The sequence below is a fragment of the Cyprinus carpio genome, chromosome A5, assembly GCF_018340385.1.
Source record: "Cyprinus carpio isolate SPL01 chromosome A5, ASM1834038v1, whole genome shotgun sequence".
Taxonomy (NCBI): Eukaryota; Metazoa; Chordata; class Actinopteri; order Cypriniformes; family Cyprinidae; genus Cyprinus; species Cyprinus carpio.
This window is the reverse complement of record NC_056576.1, coordinates 2,750,685-2,771,028: the sequence shown is the minus strand read 5'-3', so window position 1 is coordinate 2,771,028 and position 20,344 is coordinate 2,750,685. Positions and strand designations below refer to the sequence as shown.

General features: G+C 31.2%; 1 pseudogene; it reads right to left on the bottom strand.

The window, feature by feature from the left end:
- LOC122145124 overlaps nucleotides 1-19,637 on the bottom strand; it is a 20,890-nt pseudogene extending 1,253 nt beyond the window's left edge.
- Nucleotides 19,638-20,344: the final 707 nt, after the last annotated feature.

Sequence of the window (20,344 nt, the reverse complement as noted above, 5' to 3'; positions counted from 1 at the left end):
CTGCGAGTGGAAAACTGGTGAGTAAGCTGAATGCAGGACTTTCGAATTTATATATTTTTTTGCTTTATTGCAGAGCAAAGAAAGAAAAGAGCGTTTTTTCCAGATGTGTCAATAGATGAAGACACTGTTGTGATTCTCTCTCTCGCTCACAGGCGGCAGCGGTGAGAAACACAGACGTTACTCCACTAGAGGGAAACAGAGAGCATCACCTGCACAGTACAGTATACTTACACCAAAATACCACAGTTACTAGTAGTTATAGTTTCTGTAAGCACAGGAAAAAAATAGTGACTTTTTTTTAAATATAATTTTGTTTTAAAAAAAAACAAGTGAAATTGATATTTAAAAAAAATATATTGTTTAATTATTTTTTTAATTAAATGCAATATATTTTAATAAAATATAGTTGGATATAATGCAGTATTTACAGTATTACAGTATTTATTTTTTTAATTTCAAGTTTGATTTTTGTCCCTGCGTATTAGAAAGCTATTTGCAAGTTGATGAAAAGTTAATAATTAAATCAAAAATATTGAAAATTTACAATAAATAATACAAAACGAAAATCAAAATAAAACACTTGCTAAAAAATGAATAATTTGTTTACCTGCATGTCTTATGACTATTGTCCGACATTAGAGAATCGTGAAAATGCAAATGTGTTGTTTATTTATTGAGATATTAATATAAATTTTTTTAGGACATCTAATCAGAAGCTTTTTTTATTTAAATTGAAATAATTTAAAAATATGTTTATAAATTAAATATTATAATAAAATATAATAATAATATTATATTTAATAAAAAATATAAATAATATAATAATAATCATAATAATAAATTTATTATTTAATTTAATACAAATATTTATAAAATAAAAATAAATATTTAAAAATAAATTAGTTATATAATAAATTAATAGTAAAGTAAAATAAATATAATAAAAATAATATTCATAATAATAATAATACATTTCATAGCAATGAATTAATGATATTTCTAAATACAATTATTCTGATGAATGGGGAAAGTATGTGGCTGGGCCAGTTTTTCAGCATGAAATAAAGCAATCTAAACTGTTGTAGGACATCTAATCAGAAGCTTTTTTTTATTTAAATTGAAATCATTTAAAATATGTTTATAAATTAAATATTATAATAAAATATAATAACAATAACACTATATTTAATAATTATAATATAATAATAATCATAATACATTTATTACTTAATTTAATAAAAAATATTTATAACATTAAAAAATATTTAAAATAAAATTAAAAAAATATTTAATTAAAATAATTATTAATTTATTTAATTTTAATAATAAAGTAAAATAAAAAATAATAAAAATAAAACATTTCATAGTAATGAATTAATGATATTTCTAAATACAATTATTCTGATGAATGGGGAAAGTATGTGGCTGGCCCAGTTTTCCAGCATGAAATAAAGCAATCTTTTAACGGTTGTAAAGTGTGTGTGAGTTGAGGAAACGGGATCGGGACACATTCCTGATACAGATGTAGACCTCAGGTGACCTCCTCACCTCTCACTTAGCGAGCAGCAGCAACTTGTTCTCCAGGATATCCCGGCGTCAGTCCCTTCATCCATCAGATCGAGTTTAGTGATCACTCCGATGCGTCCATGAGACCTGCTGCTTTCGCGCACACAAACACAGCACACTCTGTAAACTGAACTTAAAGCTTCTTTTGTTAATCTACTGTTTCTGCAGGTCTTTTAATGTCTTACACAAATTAAGGCCTTGAACAGGTCTGAAATCAAAGCATAAATGTTGCACACACTGCAAAAACACATATCTTTCTCAGTATTTCTGTCTTGTTTTCCAGTACAAATATCTATACATCCTTAAATCAAGATACATTTACTGGAGATGCACAATGAAGATATGAAGTGAGTTTATGCTTAAAACAAGAATAAATGGGGAATGAAGGCCTGATTCCCTTTGAATTATGTTGATTTTTCATCAGCAGATATTTATTATAAATATATTATATAAAAAATAAATCCATCTCGAGATTAAAGTCATTATAATGCGAGATTAAACTTGTTAAATGTCAAGAAAAAAGTCTAAATTAAATGTTGAGAATAAACTCATTGCATTCCGAGAATAAAGTGGAAATAAAATGCTGAGAATAAACACACTAAATATAGCCAGCTTCATTATAAAGAAAAATAACAAACAAAAAATATATAATAATAATCTGACCAAAATACTATTCTAAACTAGATTAATGGATGATTCTGTAGCAAAAGTGTCGGTGTCGATAGAAATTGCTCAGTCTAAGGTAATAAAAAACATAACGGTTCATTAACTCAGGTCTTTATACACCTCTGAAAACATAGTTATGTATATCACATTGCATTTCTGTCAATAGATCTTTGTAAATATTACACACTGCACCTTTAATCACGCTGTGAAGTGAGACGTCACCAGGGCGTCGGCGCCCTCTGCAGGTATTAGTTATAATACGTAATGTACTTAAACTCACCATGAAATAAAAAATGTACATTCTTATTTTTAATGGAATACTGTAGTGTTTATTATAAATAATTTATCCGTGCCCTCGTAATCTTTAATCATAAATGCTAACCTCCCCCTCCATTTTGTTAGCAACGCCCCAACTTCCAACGATCCAATCAGCTCCCGAAGGATGAATTCAAGTCCCGCCCTCTCATTTCAAATGCCGTTTCACTCGGATAGACGTCAATAAAACCATGTTGTCACACCCCTAGAGTCGAGAAGTGGTGATATAGCTCATAATTTTCCAAATGTATGATACAGCTTTCATTCTTCAGGTCAACCATATATTCATGAAAAAAAAAAAATCAGTTTTAATAAAGAAAGCAATAATTTTGCCATAGTATCCTTTCAGATGTTCAGATTTTATTTTTTATTTTATTTGTTTATTCGCGTGATTAAATATGTGCGTTAGTTTATTGAGCCTTTTCTTTTCACAGTTTTAAATTTTAGCGCACCCCTAATTCGCAACATTTTATTTAAACTCTTTTTCTTGAAATTTAACGAGTATTTCTCGAAACACAATTTTTTTCTCGTAATTTAATCTGTTTATTCTCAACATTTTATTGAAACTTTTTTTCTTGAAATGTAACGTGTTTTTTTCTCGAAACACAACTTTTTTCTCGTAATTTAATGAGTTTATTCTCAACATTTAATTTAGACTTTTTTCTTGAAATTTAACATTTTTTCTCTAAACACAACTAAAAAATTTTCGTAATTTAATTAGTTTATTCTCAACATTTAATTTAGACTTATCTTGAAATGTAATTTTTTTTCTCAAAACACAACTACAATTTTTTCGTAATTTAATTATTTTATTCTCAACATTTAATTTCGACTTTTTATCTCAAATTTAACACGTTTTTTTCTCTAAACAACTATTTTTTTCTCATAATTTAATTATTTTATTCTCAACATTTACTTTTGACTTTTTATCTTGAAATGTAAAAATCTTTTTTTCAAAACACAACTTTATTCTCAAAATTTAATGAGTTTATTCTCAACATTTTATTCAGACATTTTTCTTGAACGAGTTTAATCTCGCATTATAATGACTTTAATTTCTAGATGTTTTTTTTTTTTATTATTGCTTGGCCCTAATCCTCTTCCGTATCACACAGAATAATGTATTTTTTCATCACCAGTGTCTAAGAGGAGCCAGACCGTCTGCATCTGATCACAATAACACTTGTGGACACAACCGGAGTTAATATGTGCTACAGATCGCACGCACCCTGCGGGTCGACTTCTTTGGCGATCTTCAGAGGCGTCAGAGTTGGCCAGATCAGAGTTGGCGGCGACACGGCCAGCAGCAGGCAGTTGTCTTTGGTCACAAACTGCATCAGCATGTCTCTCTGATCTGGTGCTTTCGATGTCTGCGGGCTGATCTCCCACCGCCACTTTAGTCATTCCCGGCAGATCCACCAGAGTCAGGTTCAGCACTGCGCACACAACACACAGTCAAGAGTCACCGCTGATTCCAGCCAACGCCAGAATATACTGACACGGATCACATGTGATGAGTGTGAGGTTTGTGTGTTAATCTCATGCTGTAATCTGACCGTTAGGGGAGTAGACGCGCAGGTTGATGGGTACGGGAGAAATGCCTTTATTCTGGCCTGTGACTCGATCCGTCTCCGCCTCGATCTCCTGGCGCACCTCATCGAAATCTGTGAACTTCTTCCCCTTACAGTGGAGGAACTCGGCATATTCTGAGAGGAAACCGTTAGAAAACACATCATTACTCTAGAAACTGAGCTGCACGTCCCCATATTAACCCTATAAAGCCTGACATATGAAATAATAGTCCGAAAAATCTGTTTTTAATGTTACATATTTTATAAATCTGTGTCATATTTGATCATCGTGCCTTACTGGCTCATATAGACTGATACAGTGAGAATATGGAGAAAAAAACAGAGACTCAAACTGAGCAAAAACATATTTCTATGATGATGTAAATCAATGAGATCTTTATAACAGTACAGCTAATAATGACATAAAATGTTATAAATATCAGTCGTCGCTCTGTATCTCCAGTAATATAAATTAAAACATCACCCTCTAACACTAGCATTTTCTATTCTTTTTCTATTCTTTTGACTTGTTTTATTTTTATTTATTATAAAAAAACTAGCATTTTCTATGCTTTTTCTATTCTTTTGACTTGTTTTTATTTTTTATTTATTATAAAAAATAAAAAAAACTAAGCGTTTTTCTATTCCTTTTTCTATTCTTTTGACTTGTTTTTTTATTATTTTTATTATAAAAATAAAAAAAAACTAGTGTTTTCTATTCTTTTCTATTCTTTTGACTTGTTTTATTTTTATTTATTATAAAAATAAAAAAACTAGCGTTTTCTATTCTTTTTCTATTCTTTTGACTTGTTTTATTTTTATTTATTATAAAAATAAAAAAACTAGCGTTTTCTATTCTTTTTCTATTCTTTTGACTTTTTTATTTTTATTTATTTAAAAAAAACTAGCGTTTTCTATTCTTTTTCTATTCTTTTGACTTTTTTATTTTTATTTATTATAAAAAAACTAGCGTTTTCTATTCTTTTTCTATTCTTTTGACTTGTTTTATTTTTATTTATTTTAAAATAACTAGCGTTTTCTATTCTTTTTTCTATTCTTTTGACTTTTTTATTTTTATTTATTATAAAGAAACTAGCGTTTTCTATTCTTTTTCTATTCTTTTTGACTTTTTTATTTTTATTTATTTAAAAAAACTAAGCGTTTTCTATTCTTTTTTCTATTCTTTTTGACTTGTTTTATTTTTATTTATTATAAAATAAAAAAAAACTAGCGATTTTTTCTATTCTTTTCTATTCTTTTTGACTTGTTTATTTTTTTATTTATTATAAAAATAAAAAAACTAGCGTTTTCTATTCTTTTTCTATTCTTTTTTGACTTTTTTTTTTAATTTTTATTTATTTAAAAAAAACTAGCGTTTTCTATTCTTTTTCTATTCTTTTTGACTTTTTTTATTTTTATTTTTAAAAAAAAACTAGCGTTTTCTATTCTTTTTCTATTCTTTTTTGACTTGTTTTTATTTTTTATTTATTTTAAAATAACTAGTGTTTTTCTATTCTTTTTCTATTCTTTTTGACTTGTTTTATTTTTATTTATTATAAAAAAACTAGCATTTTCTATGCTTTTTCTATTCTTTTGACTTGTTTTATTTTTATTTATTATAAAAATAAAAAAACTAGCGTTTTCTATTCTTTTTCTATTCTTTTGACTTTTTTATTTTTATTTATTATAAAAAACTAGCGTTTTCTATTCTTTTTCTTTTCTTTTGACTTGTTTTATTTTTATTTATTATAAAAATCTATAGCGTTTTTCTATTCTTTTTTTTCTATTCTTTTTGACTTTTTTTATTTTTTTTATTTATTATAAAAAACTAGCGTTTTCTATTCTTTTTCTATTCTTTTGACTTGTTTTATATTTTTTATTTATTTTTAAAATAACTAAGCGTTTTTTTTTCTATTCTTTTTCTATTCTTTTTTGACTTTTTTTTTTTTATTTATTATATAAAGAAACTAGCGTTTTCTATTCTTTTTTCTATTCTTTTTGACTTGTTTTTATTTTTATTTATTTTTAAAATAACTAGTGTTTTTCTATTCTTTTTCTATTATTTTGACTTTTTTTTATTTTTATTTATTATAAAAAAAAACTAAGCGTTTTTCTATTCTTTTTCTATTCTTTTTGACTTGTTTTTATTTTTATTTATTATAAAAATAAAAAAAACTAGCGACTTTTTCTATTCTTTTTCTATTCTTTTTGACTTTTTTATTTTTATTTATTATAAAAAACTAGCGTTTTCTATTCTTTTACATTCTTTTGACTTTTTTATTTTTTATTTATTTAAAAAAAAACTAGCGTTTTCTATTCTTTTGACTTGTTTTATTTTTATTTATTATAAAAAAACTAGCGTTTTCTATTCTTTTTCTATTCTTTTGACTTGTTTTATTTTTATTTATTTTAAAATAACTAGTGTTTTCTATTCTTTTTCTATTCTTTTGACTTTTTTATTTTTATTTATTATAAAGAAACTAGCGTTTTCTATTCTTTTTTCTATTCTTTTTGACTTGTTTTATTTTTTATTTATTATAAAATTAAAAAAACTAGCGATTTTCTATTCTTTTTCTATTCTTTTTGACTTGTTTTATTTTTTATTTATTATAAAAAAAACTAGCGATTTTTCTATTCTTTTTCTATTCTTTTTGACTTGTTTTTATTTTTTATTTATTTTTAAAATAACTAAGCGTTTTCTATTCTTTTTCTATTCTTTTGACTTTTTTTATTTTTTATTTATTATAAAAAAACTAGCGTTTTTCTATTCTTTTTTCTATTCTTTTTGACTTGTTTTTATTTTTTATTTATTTTAAAATAACTAGCGTTTTTCTATTCTTTTCTATTCTTCTTTGACTTTTTTATTTTTTATTTTATTATAAAGAAACTAGCGTTTTCTATTCTTTTTCTATTCTTAACTAGCGTTTTCTATTCTTTTTCATTTTTAAAATAACTAGTGTTTTTTTCTATTCTTTTTCTATTCTTTTTGACTTTTTTATTTTTTATTTATTATAAAAAGAAACTAGCGTTTTCTATTCTTTTTTCTATTCTTAAAAAATAAAAAAAAAAAACTAGCGTTTTCTATTCTTTTTTTCTATTCTTTTTGACTTGTTTTTATTTTTTATTTATTATAAAAAAAAACTAGCGTTTTTCTATTCTTTTTTCTATTCTTTTTGACTTGTTTTATTTTTATTTATTTTAAAATAACTAGCGTTTTCTATTCTTTTTCTATTCTTTTGACTTTTTTATTTTTATTTATTATAAAGAAACTAGCGTTTTCTATTCTTTTTCTATTCTTTTGACTTGTTTTATTTTTATTTATTTTTTAAAATAACTAGCGTTTTCTATTCTTTTTCTATTCTTTTGACTTTTTTATTTTTATTTATTATAAAGAAACTAGCGTTTTCTATTCTTTTTCTATTCTTTTGACTTGTTTTATTTTTATTTATTATAAAAATAAAAAACTAGCGTTTTCTATTCTTTTTCTATTCTTTTGACTTGTTTTATTTTTATTTATTATAAAAATAAAAAACTAGCGTTTTCTATTCTTTTTCTATTCTTTTGACTTGTTTTATTTTTATTTATTATAAAAAATAAAAAAAACTAGCATTTTCTATTCTTTTTCTTTTGACTTGACTTGTTTTTATTTTTATTTATTATAAAAAATATAATAAATATTTCTATTCTTTTCTTTTGACTTGTTTTATTTTTATTTATTATAAAAAATAAAAAAACTAGCGTTTTCTATTCTTTTTCTATTCTTTTTACTTGTTTTATTTTTTATTTGTTTTATTTTTATTAGCGTTTTCTATTCTTTTGACTTGTTTTATTTTTATTTATTATAAAAATAAAAAAACTAAGCGTTTTCTATTCTTTTTTTCTATTCTTTTGACTTTTTTTTATTTTTTATTTATTATTAAAAAACTAGCGTTTTTCTATTCTTTTTCTTTTCTTTTGACTTGTTTTATTTTTATTTATTATAAAAAAAAATAGCGTTTTCTATTCTTTTGACTTGTTTTATTTTTATTTATTATAAAAAAATTAAAACACTAGCGTTTTCTATTCTTTTTCTATTCTTTTGACTTGTTTTTATTTTATTTATTTTTAAAAAACTAGCGTTTTCTATTCTTTTTTCTATTCTTTTTTGACTTGTTTTATTTTTATTTATTAAAAAACTAAGCGTTTTCTATTCTTTTTCTATTCTTTTGACTTGTTTTATTTTTATTTATTATAAAAAAATAAAAAAAACTAGCGTTTTTCTATTATTTTTCTATTCTTTTGACTTGTTTTATTTTTATTTGTTATAAAAAAATAAAAAAACTAGCGTTTTCTATTCTTTTTCTATTCTTTTTACTTGTTTTATTTTTATTTATTTTTTAAAAAAACTAGCGTTTTCTATTCTTTTTCTATTCTTTTGACTTGTTTTATTTTTATTTATTATAAAAAAACTAGCGTTTTCTATTCTTTTGACTTGTTTTATTTTTATTTATTTTTTAAAAAAAAAAATATTGTTTTTTTTTTTTTTTTTTTTATATTCTTTGACTTTTTTTTTTTTATTTTTTATTTATTTATAAAAAACTAGCGTTTTCTATTCTTTTTCTATTCTTTTTGACTTGTTTTTATTTTTTATTTATTATAAAAAATAAAAAACTAGCGTTTTCTATTCTTCTTTTTCTATTCTTTTGACTTGTTTTATTTTTATTTATTATAAAAAATAAAAAAACTAGCGTTTTATTTTTTTTTCTTGTTTTTTTTTTTTTTTTTTTTATAAAAATTAAAACACTAGCGTTTTCTATTCTTTTTCTATTCTTTTGACTTGTTTTTATTTTTTATTTATTATAAAAAAATTAAAACACTAGCGTTTTCTATTCATTTTTCTATTCTTTTGACTTGTTTTATTTTTATTTATTTTAAAAAAACTAGCGTTTTCTATTCTTTTTCTATTCTTTTGACTTGTTTGATTTTTATTTATTATAAAAAAAATTAAAACACTAGCGTTTTCTATTCTTTTTCTATTCTTTTGACTTGTTTTATTTTTATTTATTATAAAAAATAAAAAACTAGCGTTTTCTATTCTTTTTCTATTCTTTTGACTTGTTTTATTTTTATTTATTATAAAAAATTTAAAACACTAGCGTTTTCTATTCTTTTTCTATTCTTTTGACTTGTATTATTTTTATGATAATAAAAACCCTTCTTCATGTACTGCGTTAGATTAACTGAGACTTGTTACAGCACTTACACAGTGTTGCTCTTTTGTTAGTTTTGATAGCTTCTGTTGTCCTCAGTTGTAATGGCTTTGGATAAAAGCGTCCGCTAAATGATTAAATGTGAATGTAATATGCTGAATAAAACTCTAAACTGTCAGTCAGACGTCAGAAGGCATGTAGCAGATTGTGTGTGGAACAGGTTTCTCAGTAAAGCTGTGGTCAGTAAGAGAAACACAGCAGGCTTCACAGAGTTCAGACAGAAGTGTAGACTACACTAGATGGCAGTGTTGGAGCCGGCTCACCTGTGGGGCAGTTGATGAGCTGCAGGACGAGGGGCCGGCGGGTGACGATCCCAGAGCCGCGCGGCAGGAAGTCCCTGTGTAACAGAAGGAAACAGTTACTGGAAGCACTGAGGAGCTCTCATATAACTCTCATTTCTGCACGAAACATTCAGTTACAGTAAAGATGCCAGTTATAATAAATTAAACAAATGATTTTTTTTAAATCCTTTAATCTGAGAAAATGCTGTATTTGCAGAACAAATATTGTTACCGACACAAAGTCAATAATGTGATGTGCTTTGGGCCTGAGGTGGAAAGGTTTCCGAAGGTTCAGTAGTAAAAACAGATGAATACGACACTGTTACTGAACTGAATGGATCTGAATAATGACTCTGTTGTCTTCTGTAGCGCTGCTTTATTGCTGAAAGCGAATATGTTTCATAACGGATGAATTTTACATCAACGCTGTTATTTGAAACGGTCTGTATTGTATAAAGTGCTGTAGAAATAAACGACTCTTGACTGGTGAGGAAACAGCACAGGAGCAGTGATGCTGTCATAAAGGAAAGCGTTCTGCGATCAATCACTACAGTAAACAGGGCTGAAGAAAGCTTCACTCTCTCGCTGACGTGATCTGTCCAGATGGCATTAGCTGCAGGTTCCCCCTCAGACATAAACACAAGCCATATGGAGCGGCCATCTGGACCATTGATCCCATCACAGCAGCCAATCACTATTGATCTGAGGGACGGAGAGATGAGGCTGACAGTATTGATAAACACACACACACACACACACTCTGAACCGGACTCAGACGCTCACATCAGCTTCTCAAAAACATGTGAGTGATGAACTTCACCAGCGTGGTCTTATAGCAGGTGGCAGTCTGCTAGTGTGATCTGGAAACACTTTTGTTACTTGAAATAAGATTAAATAATGAGTTGCCACTGGTATCCTTTCTTATTTTCATTTAATGTACTAAAATTATTGTTGTCAAATGATTAATTGTGATTAATCACATCTAAAATAAAAGTTTTTGTTTACATTATATATGTATATATATATATATATATATATATATATATATATATATATATATACAGTATATATATTAGATATAAACCAAACATTTTTCTTAAATATATACATACGCGTGTGTGTATTTACATATACATTATATATATATATAAAACAGTTCACACACATATATTATTTAAACAAAAAAACTTTTATTTTGGATGCAATTAATCACGATTGATCATTTGACAACACTAACTAAAATATAAAAACCAAACTAAAAAAAAAAAATTAATAAAAAAAAATGCTAAAAATAAATAAATAAAATTACTTTAAAAAATACAAGAACTTCAAAATTAAAATGTAAAAATAAAAAACTAATTCAAATCATATATAAAAAAAAAAAACTATAGTAGTATCTCAATGATCTGTCCACCCAAAAAAACTGTTGCTTTAAAATAAATGTTAACTGAAATAAAATGTAAAAAAAAAAAAAAATGATAAAAAAATACTAAATACTAAATTAACAAAAACTAAATGTTTTTTTTGTCAAGGAAATATTTTCATTTAATTTAACTTGATGTATTAAAATAACCAAAATTACAACTGAAATAAAATAAAAAATAATATATAAAAATGTCAAAAATGCTCAAATTACTAAAACTGAAATAAAATGGAAAAAATATTCATAAAAAACTACAACAGTATCTCAATGATCTCACTTTCTGTACCAAGTTAAAAGTGTATCAATCACCCCTGAGATCTGAGTGGCATTTATTTATAAAAAAAGGTCATATTACAGCCAAAAATAAATAAATAAATAAAAAGATTTTAGGGTGAAATTTGACCTGGACATTTCATGGTGAGATTCACCAAAACACTCACATCCCTGCAACCGTGTGGCTCAGAAACATCCCATAATAACAACTAAAAATCAACAGCGGCAGCAGCAGCGGAGGAGGACAGAATGAGATGTGACTCTCTCTCTCTCTCTCTGTGTGTGTGTGTGTGTCTCTCGCCCCATCCCCCAGTGTCTGCAGGCAGCTGTGATGATGGACAGTGTCAGCATCACACACACACACACACACACACACACACACACTGTGATGATGGAAAGCGTAAGCACACATATACAGCAGAAACAGCACAGAAACAACACAACCGAGAGAGAGAGAGAGAGAGAGAGAGAGCATTATCCTGCAATATTACAGGCAAATGTACATTAAAAGAATAGCTCACCCAAAAAAAAAAAAAAATCCTGTTAATTTCCTAAACCTCAGACCCTCGAAGATGTAGCTGACTTTTTTCTTCATTACAACAGTCAAGAAGATTTTTAGCTGAAACTGTACCTTGTGATTGATTAAATGCAAGTCAATGGGTGCCGGCACTTTGAGAGTCAAAAAAAGCATATCAGGCAACACTTAATTACGATATATTGAGTTCTTACGAAGCGAAACGATCGTTCTGTGCAAGAAACTAAACATTATTCACAACATTATTATTCACCTGTAATCCAGAGCCTCAGTGGTTCACAGATTCACTAGTTTGTTCACTACGTAATCGTGCACTGACATCACATATATACAATTATATTATTAAAGCGCCCAATAACTGAATAAACGAGTCTTTATCAGCTCATCTTTTTATATAAATCATGGGAAACCATATCACCAGTCAATGGGATATTTTTATTGCATTTATTTCTAATAAAAGCTGTAATTTTTATCATATTATGTCTCTTCTGTTTGTGGTGTTGCGGCGTGATCACAGACGGCTGGTTTGTGGACAGGTCACAGTCTGAGGCGAATGAAGCCGGACTGTTGTTGTGGGCGTCAGATTAAAGCAGCGAATGAACAGCGAGAGCATCAGATTAGAGCTAATCCTGCTGAGACCGGCTCCAGATTCAGCGGCAGCAGAAACTCAGGATTCACCAACACAGAGGGAAACCCACTGGAACAACAGCCCGCGCCGCAGTCTAATGCTGCGGAGGAGGTTTAATGCTGAGTGACAGTGATGTGGGCCGATCTAACCATCTGTGAACGCCAGGCTGAGTCATATAATACATTAAAGCAATAAGCCACAGAAGCCTCCGCTTCACGTCGTGTTCTTTCGCTGCCCCTTAGCTGTTATAAATTCACTTTAAACCACGGCTTCACGGGGATTATTGCTTTTATTAAACAGTTATTCCATAAACGTAGTAAGGTTTCGCAAAATAAAACAGAGCGAATAAAGAGTAATGATGTTAATAAAAAGTATTCTTCCACCAAACAATGTAGTTCCTCAGAAAAAGTTGTGGTTGCAACAAAGTGGTTGCTGAGCAACACACAGAAGTAAACAAAGGTGTATGTTACTTTGTAGAGTAATTTACAACAGCTTCGAACACGGCTCAGCCAATCAGAATCAAGGACAGAACTATCTGTTTAATAAGAAAAACATAATCCTTCATTTCACTCGCTCCAGCTTCTCCTTCTGTACGTCAGGACCAATTTATTTCAGTGTCATTGAGATACTCTTATTTTTATTTATTTAGTCTATATATAAATCATTTAAAAATAAGTCAGTTTTAGTTAAGGTTAATCTTAATAAAAATGAGATGTGTTGTTTTGGCGATCATCTGAAAGAAGTTTTTTAATATTTGATTTTATTTCAGTTTACGTTCATTTTATTTCATGCATTTTTTAATGGTTTTGGTGAACTATAATAACCCTGATCAGCGATGTCCGCATTACAGTGAGATGCGCTGAGGCCTGTTTCACATTTTTCTTCTCATCTATTTTTAGTTGTGTTGAGGACCTGAGTGAAAACACCATCACATGCAAGCGTCTTCTACTTTCTCTCCATGATAAGTAGCGTGAACTGAGGGAGGAACCCGAGCCCAGAAGACTCTTTTCACAGTAACCACCTAGCAACCCACACAACACCCTAGCAACCAGTTAGCAGTGCCCTGGCATCTGCATGTAACATCCTAGTAGGGCTTGAGTTTTTGCAGAATGAAGGTTTAAAGGGGTGTGGGGATTATGGGTGTTTTTGTGGATGTTTACTTGGTGCTGAAACATGCCTGGAGTCCACACACAGAGTCTGGGCTAGTAGTCAAACTTTATTTTCAGCTTTTATTATGGCTTGAATCGATTATGAAAACAAGATAAAGTCATTATTGTGCTGCATTCCATTTATCATTGATGATCTGGCAGTGCATTACAAGTAGTTCATCTTATTTGATTATTTAATTTATTATATTTAAAATTTTATATTTTCATTTTATATTATTTTTTCATATTTTTTTCATTTTTTATATTATATATTATATTAAGTCACATTTATGTCACATTATATTATATTAAGTCACATTTATCCATTCAATTCAGGTCAGTGTTGATGTGTTGTGTCAGTTCCAAAAATATGAATAAATATTTTTATTAAATTATTTAAGTTCATTTAAATCTGAATAAATATTATGAATTATGATTAAAGTTCAAGTACACTGTTAAAAAGACACAATTTTCATGCATGTTTCTAAAGTCAATGAGTCATCGTGTTAAATAAAAGTGTTCTCACCAAAATAATCCTGAATATATTGTGATCAGCGTCCTCCATCATTGTCTTGTAGAGGCATCACACACTTACTGTGCGGCTCCTGCTGTGAATCCTGACACTCGCGGAGTAGCAGCGTCGCGGTCGAGGAGACGGGGCGTGTAAATCATCTCCAGTCGTCTGTCAAGCGTTCATAAGACTTCATCAATGCTCCAGCAGATTCAGAGGACAAACAAACAGGCGGCTGAAGCTCATTTCACACACTGCCTCTCACAGATTAAGATGAAGAAGCGCTTGGCGTCCTTTCATCAGCCAGAGAGTTTATGTCTTCATATCACAGCCAACATTCAGATTTTTATATCATATAAGCATCATATAAGACTACTGCTGTTATGAATATAACATGTTTACTATATAATTAGTGTTACTTTGGAAGAAGATAACTAATGATAATAAATTTTTTAAATTTAATTTACATTTATGCATTTGGCCAATGCTTTTATCCAAAGCAACTTGCATTGCATTCAAGGTAAACATTTGATCAGTTCATGCATTCACTGGGAATCGAAATAACGAACAGTTAACAATAACTGTATATGCCCATAAATGGAAAAGAATGGTAGCTGATGGTTTGGTTGATGATGGCAGTATGTGACTGCAGACTGTTTCTATTAAAAGTAAAAAGGATCAACAGCAAGCAGCTTAATCAAGACCAACAGACTGTGTGAACGTCTTCCGGTTCATACTGTACCTTAAAATAATGCTGATCTGACATGTGGCTCCATCAAACTGACATTCAGTATTTTTGTAATATCTGTTTTGTTTGTTAGTTTACTGAAAGCTAGAACTGCGTTATCAGTAAAAGGATTTTTAATAAATAAATGCAAGGTGTTTTGTCATGTTTTTTTTATATAATGTAACTTTGTAGCCAAAAACAATGGCTTGATATTTTTGTGTTAATTTTTAGATATTTTCTGTTTGTTTGTTTGTTTGAGCTTTGTAACTGCTTTACTGTCTATGATGAATTGTCATATATATTTGTAGCACAACATGCCCCACTTTTAGAGGTCAACATTTGTTAAATTATGTTTGTTTTTTATTTTTGTTTTAAATTTAGTTAAAATGTTAGTAATTTTGTTGTGTATTTTTATCATTTTTATGAGTTGCTGTTGTTTTTTTTAATATGTCTAACACTTTTGTCCAGATTGGAAGAATGAGTGTTCAGGATAATAACAGTCGGTTTGACCCGAGGTCTAAATATAGGACTGGGCTTTTGTTATAATAGTGTGGAAGGTTCATTCTGCCAGATTTATATAGCAGACAATGGCAGAGAGTACAGACTGTGCTTCCTCTAGACGTCAGACCCAGTCCTGGTCCTTCAGACGATCCAAACCTTTTAACACAGTGCGTCACGTTCTATTGCATTGAATTCAAAATAAAAAATGGTCAAATTATTGCCCTGACATAATGCAATTTTGTTTTCTTCTATCAAGCTTTTGATCTAAATATTTGTCTTTTTGTTTACAGAATGGAACTTCCTCAAATGTTGGTCTTACAGAAGCAATATCTCTGGCGTGTTGTTATTTGGAACTATCTGTGGGTTTGGTTATTCATGAAATGTTTAGTGTAGTTGGTGTGGTTGAGATGCAGAAGGTTGTTCATAGCTTGTTGGGTGATGTAGTTGATGTAATTTAAACAGAACCGAAGGAGATCGTATTCCACTTTTGCAGTTTAACATTGCAAAATCCAGTATAGTTGAATTATCTGTGTTGTGTCTCTGAGAGCTTCAGCGCTGCACACACCAGCTCCCTCCGCAGCTATAGTTGCTGAATCATGCAGCGTAAGTTATTAAAAAACACTGCCAAAGAACAAGCTAAGATTGGAGATATACAGATAAACCAGACCAGTGCTGCAAATCCAGTCTTGTGTCTGTTGTTTAAATCAAAACCGTTTACAGTGACGTCCGTGTGGAATTGTGCATGCATCAAGTAAAGAGAGACAACAAAGTATCATGAAATATAAAATTACAAACAGTCTACTACTGTTTTTCTGCTGTTTGAAGTGAAAAAAGTGTAAAAAAAAAAAAAATAGGGCGCAATTTATTTTTTAAGTGTGAAGGATTGATTTTTCACAGGTGTTTTTATGTTTTGTTGTTTTTTTCAATTTGTTGTTTCATGATTAGATATTTTATAGATATATATTTTATATATTAGATATGTTGTGGGTTGCTAGGGCATTGCTAGAGAGTTGCTAAGATGTTCTGGGTTTAAAGGGTGTTGCTAGATGGTTGCTAAGATGTTCTGGGTTGCTAGGGTGTTGCTAGATGGTTGCTACGATGTTTTGGGTTGCTAGGGCATTGCTAGATGGTTGCTAAGATGTTTTGGGTTGCTAGGGCATTGCTATATGGTTTCTAAGAAGTTCTGTGTTGCTAGGGAGGCATTGCTAAATGTTTGCTAAGATGTTTTGGGTTGCTAGGGCATTTGCTAGATGGTTGCTAAGATGTTTTTGGGTTGCTAGGGCATTTGCTATATGGTTTCTAAGAAGTTCTGTGTTGCTAGGGCATTGCTAAATGTTTGCTAAGATGTTTTGGGTTGCTAGGGCATTGCTAGATGGTTTCTAAGAGTTCTGTATCTGTGTTGCTAGGGCATTGCTAGATGGTTGCTACTGTAAGATGTTTTGCTAGGGCATTGCTAGATGGTTTCTAAGATGTTTCGGGTTGCTAAGGCATTGCTAGATGGTTGCTACTGTAAGATGTTTTGGGTTGCTAGGGCATTGCTAGATGGTTTCTAAGATGTTCTGGGATGCTAGGGTGTTGCTGGGATGTTGTGGGTTGCTAGGGATGTTGTGGGTTGCTAGGGTGTTGCTAGATGGTAGCTAAGAAGTTCTGGGTTTTAGCGTTGCTACAAATTCTGGAGTTGCTAAAGGATTGTTAGATGGTAGCTAAGATGTTGTGGGTTGCTAGGGTGTTGATGAGATGTTGTGGGTTGCTAGGGATATTGTGGGTTGGGTAGGGTGTTGCTAGATGGTAGCTAAGATGTTCTCCTGGGATGCTAGGGTGTTGCTGGGATGTTGTGGGTTGCTAGGGATGTTGTGGGTTGCTAGGGTGTTGCTAGATGGTAGCTAAGATGTTCTGGGTTGCTATGGTGTTGATGAGATGTTGTGGGTTGCTAGGGATATTGTGGGTTGGTAGGGTGTTGCTAGATGGTAGCTAAGATGTTCTGGGATGCTAGGGTGTTGCTGGGATGTTGTGGGTTGCTAGGGATGTTGTGGGTTGCTAGAGGGTGTTGCTAGATGGTAGCTAAGATGTTCTGGGTTGTAGCGTTGCTACAAATTCTGGGTTGCTAAAGGATTGTTAGATGGTAGCTAAGATGTTCTGGGTTGCTATGGTGTTGATGAGATGTTGTGGGTTGCTAGGGATATTGTGGGTTGGTAGGGTGTTGCTAGATGGTTGCTAAGATGTTCTGGGTTGCTAGGGTGTTGCTGAGATGTTGTGGGTTGCTAGGCCATTGCTAGATGTTGCTAAGATGTTTTGGGTTGGTTGTTGTGTTTTTGTGGTGTTTTGGGTTGCTAGGGATGTTCTGGGTTGCTATGGTGTTGCTGAGATGTTGTGTGTTGCAGGGGATGCTCTGGATTGCTAGGGTGTTGCTAGATGGTAGTAATTTGTTTAGCGTTGCAGGAGTGTTGCGAGCTGTTGTAGGTTAATAGGGATGTTCTGGGTGCTAGGGTGTGTGCTGGGTGTTGCTGAAGGTGCTAGGGTGTTGCTGAGATATTCTGGGTTGCTATGGTGTTGCTGAGATGTTGAGGGTTGTAGGATCGTTTGGGTGCTGGGTACGACTGAGAGATTCTGGGTTGCGATGGTGTGCTGAGATGTTGGGGGTTTACTCGGGATGTTTGGGTTGCTAGGGTGCTGCTGAGATGTTGTGTGTTGCTAGGCTGGTTAGGTGTGCTAGGGTGTGCTGGGATATTGTGGGTTGCTCGGGTGTCACTGAGATGTTCTGGTTGCTAGGGATGTTGTTCTGGTGCTAAGGTGTTGGCTGAGATGTTGTGGGTTGCTAGCGTGTTTCTGAAGATGTTGTGTGTTTGCTAGGGAATGTTTCTGGGTTGCGTAGGGTGGTTGCTGGGATGTTCTGGGTTGCTAGGGTGTTTCTAGATGGCTATTAAAAGGGGGTTTGTTTTTTCAGCAGTTTTATGGCAGCAGCAGCAGGTGAAAATGGTGTCGGATCACTAATTAACAACGAAACACAGGACTGTCATGAGGAATTTCTGCCTGTCTGAAGTACGGAACGCTGGCACTCACACAATCAAAAACACACAGGAACACTGATTTAGCAAACACTACTAATCTAGGAATTTGTGTTGTGTTAGCATAATATTTTTTTAGTCCATGAAATCAAATGGCTTTCTTCTATTGACACTGAAACATTAGAGAGCTTGTGCGTCAGAACTGGGCAGGTGATGGTTGTTTAAGGCAGAATCTTGTGGTGGTTTTATCTAGAAGCTCAGCTCAGGTTGAATCTACAGCTCGAAGTAAACAATCCCAGCAGCATCCATTTGTTCCAACGCCTTACTCACGGAACCAGAGCTTACGCTGGGTTCTACATTTGGGTTTTCACCGCTAACGGACCCTGTGCATTATTGTTATTATTATTATTGAAGGGCACGGATTACACAGAAACACTAATGATGGTGATGCACTGATAAGAATACACTATACATATCTATTGAGGAGGATTATGTAAGGAGATTTAGATGTGTTGTTGTGAACGTGGCATTGCAGCAAATGGTCCTCCATCACGTCTCAATAACATTTAAAGGTTATTATCACGATGACCTTTACGTATCATTGAGGAGGCACGATGGGGTTGATTATGTAAGGAGGGCATACAAGATTAATGCTGCTGTGCATTTTGCAGTATGGGTTGTTATTATTATTATTATTGGAGTATTAATGTTTTAAATAAACGGATATGACTCACTTCCCCACGAAGTTCTCGAGCACGGAGCTTTTCCCGGCGCTCTGTCCGCCCACCACCCGCGGATCTTGCGGCAGGTCCAGTAGTTCGCGTATCCTGTCCGACTGGCTGCGCCGAACGCATACCTGCATTGCGGTTGACCAGCGGGATCAGGTCCTCCTCCCACGGTTCACCACGCGACACACCGGATCTGCTCGAGCTTCACCGGAGAAACTGCGATTCCCTGCCGCTTTATTTCGGCATTGCTTATTCTGGAGCTCTTCTTTCTCTCTCTCTCCGCTCTCTCTTTCTCTGTCTTTCTCTCTCTCGTCTATCTCTCTGCTGCGGTACCCCTGGGATGATGAGCTGCACTTTGGCTCAGAGCGGCGCACACACACGCGCGCACACGAGGGTCCCCACTGCAGTGCCGCGCTCCGTCGCTAGTCGGCGGCGCTTTTGAAAGTTTTCATCTGCATCTTGTTTTTTAGTTTTTTTTATTCATTTATTCCTCTGCTACATCTGATGCATCATTGCACTCCACCAACATGTAAGTAGGGTTAGGGCTAGATGGGCCTACAAGCAAAAAAATATAGTGCATTTTTTCTCACACCGTACAACAATTATTATTTCTGCATTATTGTAAGGAGTGGGTTTAGAGTTGGGGTAGGTGTAGGACGTTAATACAAAATATCAGGTAGAAAAGTTTTGTGCTGTGATCCCTTCTAGCACACAAACCTGTTATTTGCTTAATTATGTATATTATATCTTATATATATATATATATGATATATATATAGTATATACTATATATATAATATATATATATATATCTACTATATATATATATATATATTGTTATTTATATTAGTTTTAATTGTTTTTATTTTATATTTAACATCATGCTTATTTAATTTATTTTTCATTGTTTTTATTGTTGATTTAACATCGTGCTTATTTGTTTACTAAACACATGGGACAACCTTAAATATTAAATAACCCAGTACATAAATCGCAGCACACAAAACCAAATTGAATAAACATTAAATTAAAAAGGAAAAAGTATTTTGAAAACAATTTCAGTGTGTTTCATGTAATTTCACGTGCGTAGATAGGATGTACAAGCTTGTTGTTTGGTTACGAAAAAAAATATAAGGCCACAAATAGATCAAGCTTATGTATGTCTGCATTTAATTTTTTTTTTTATTTAATTATTTTTTTTTTTTTTATTTGTTTTT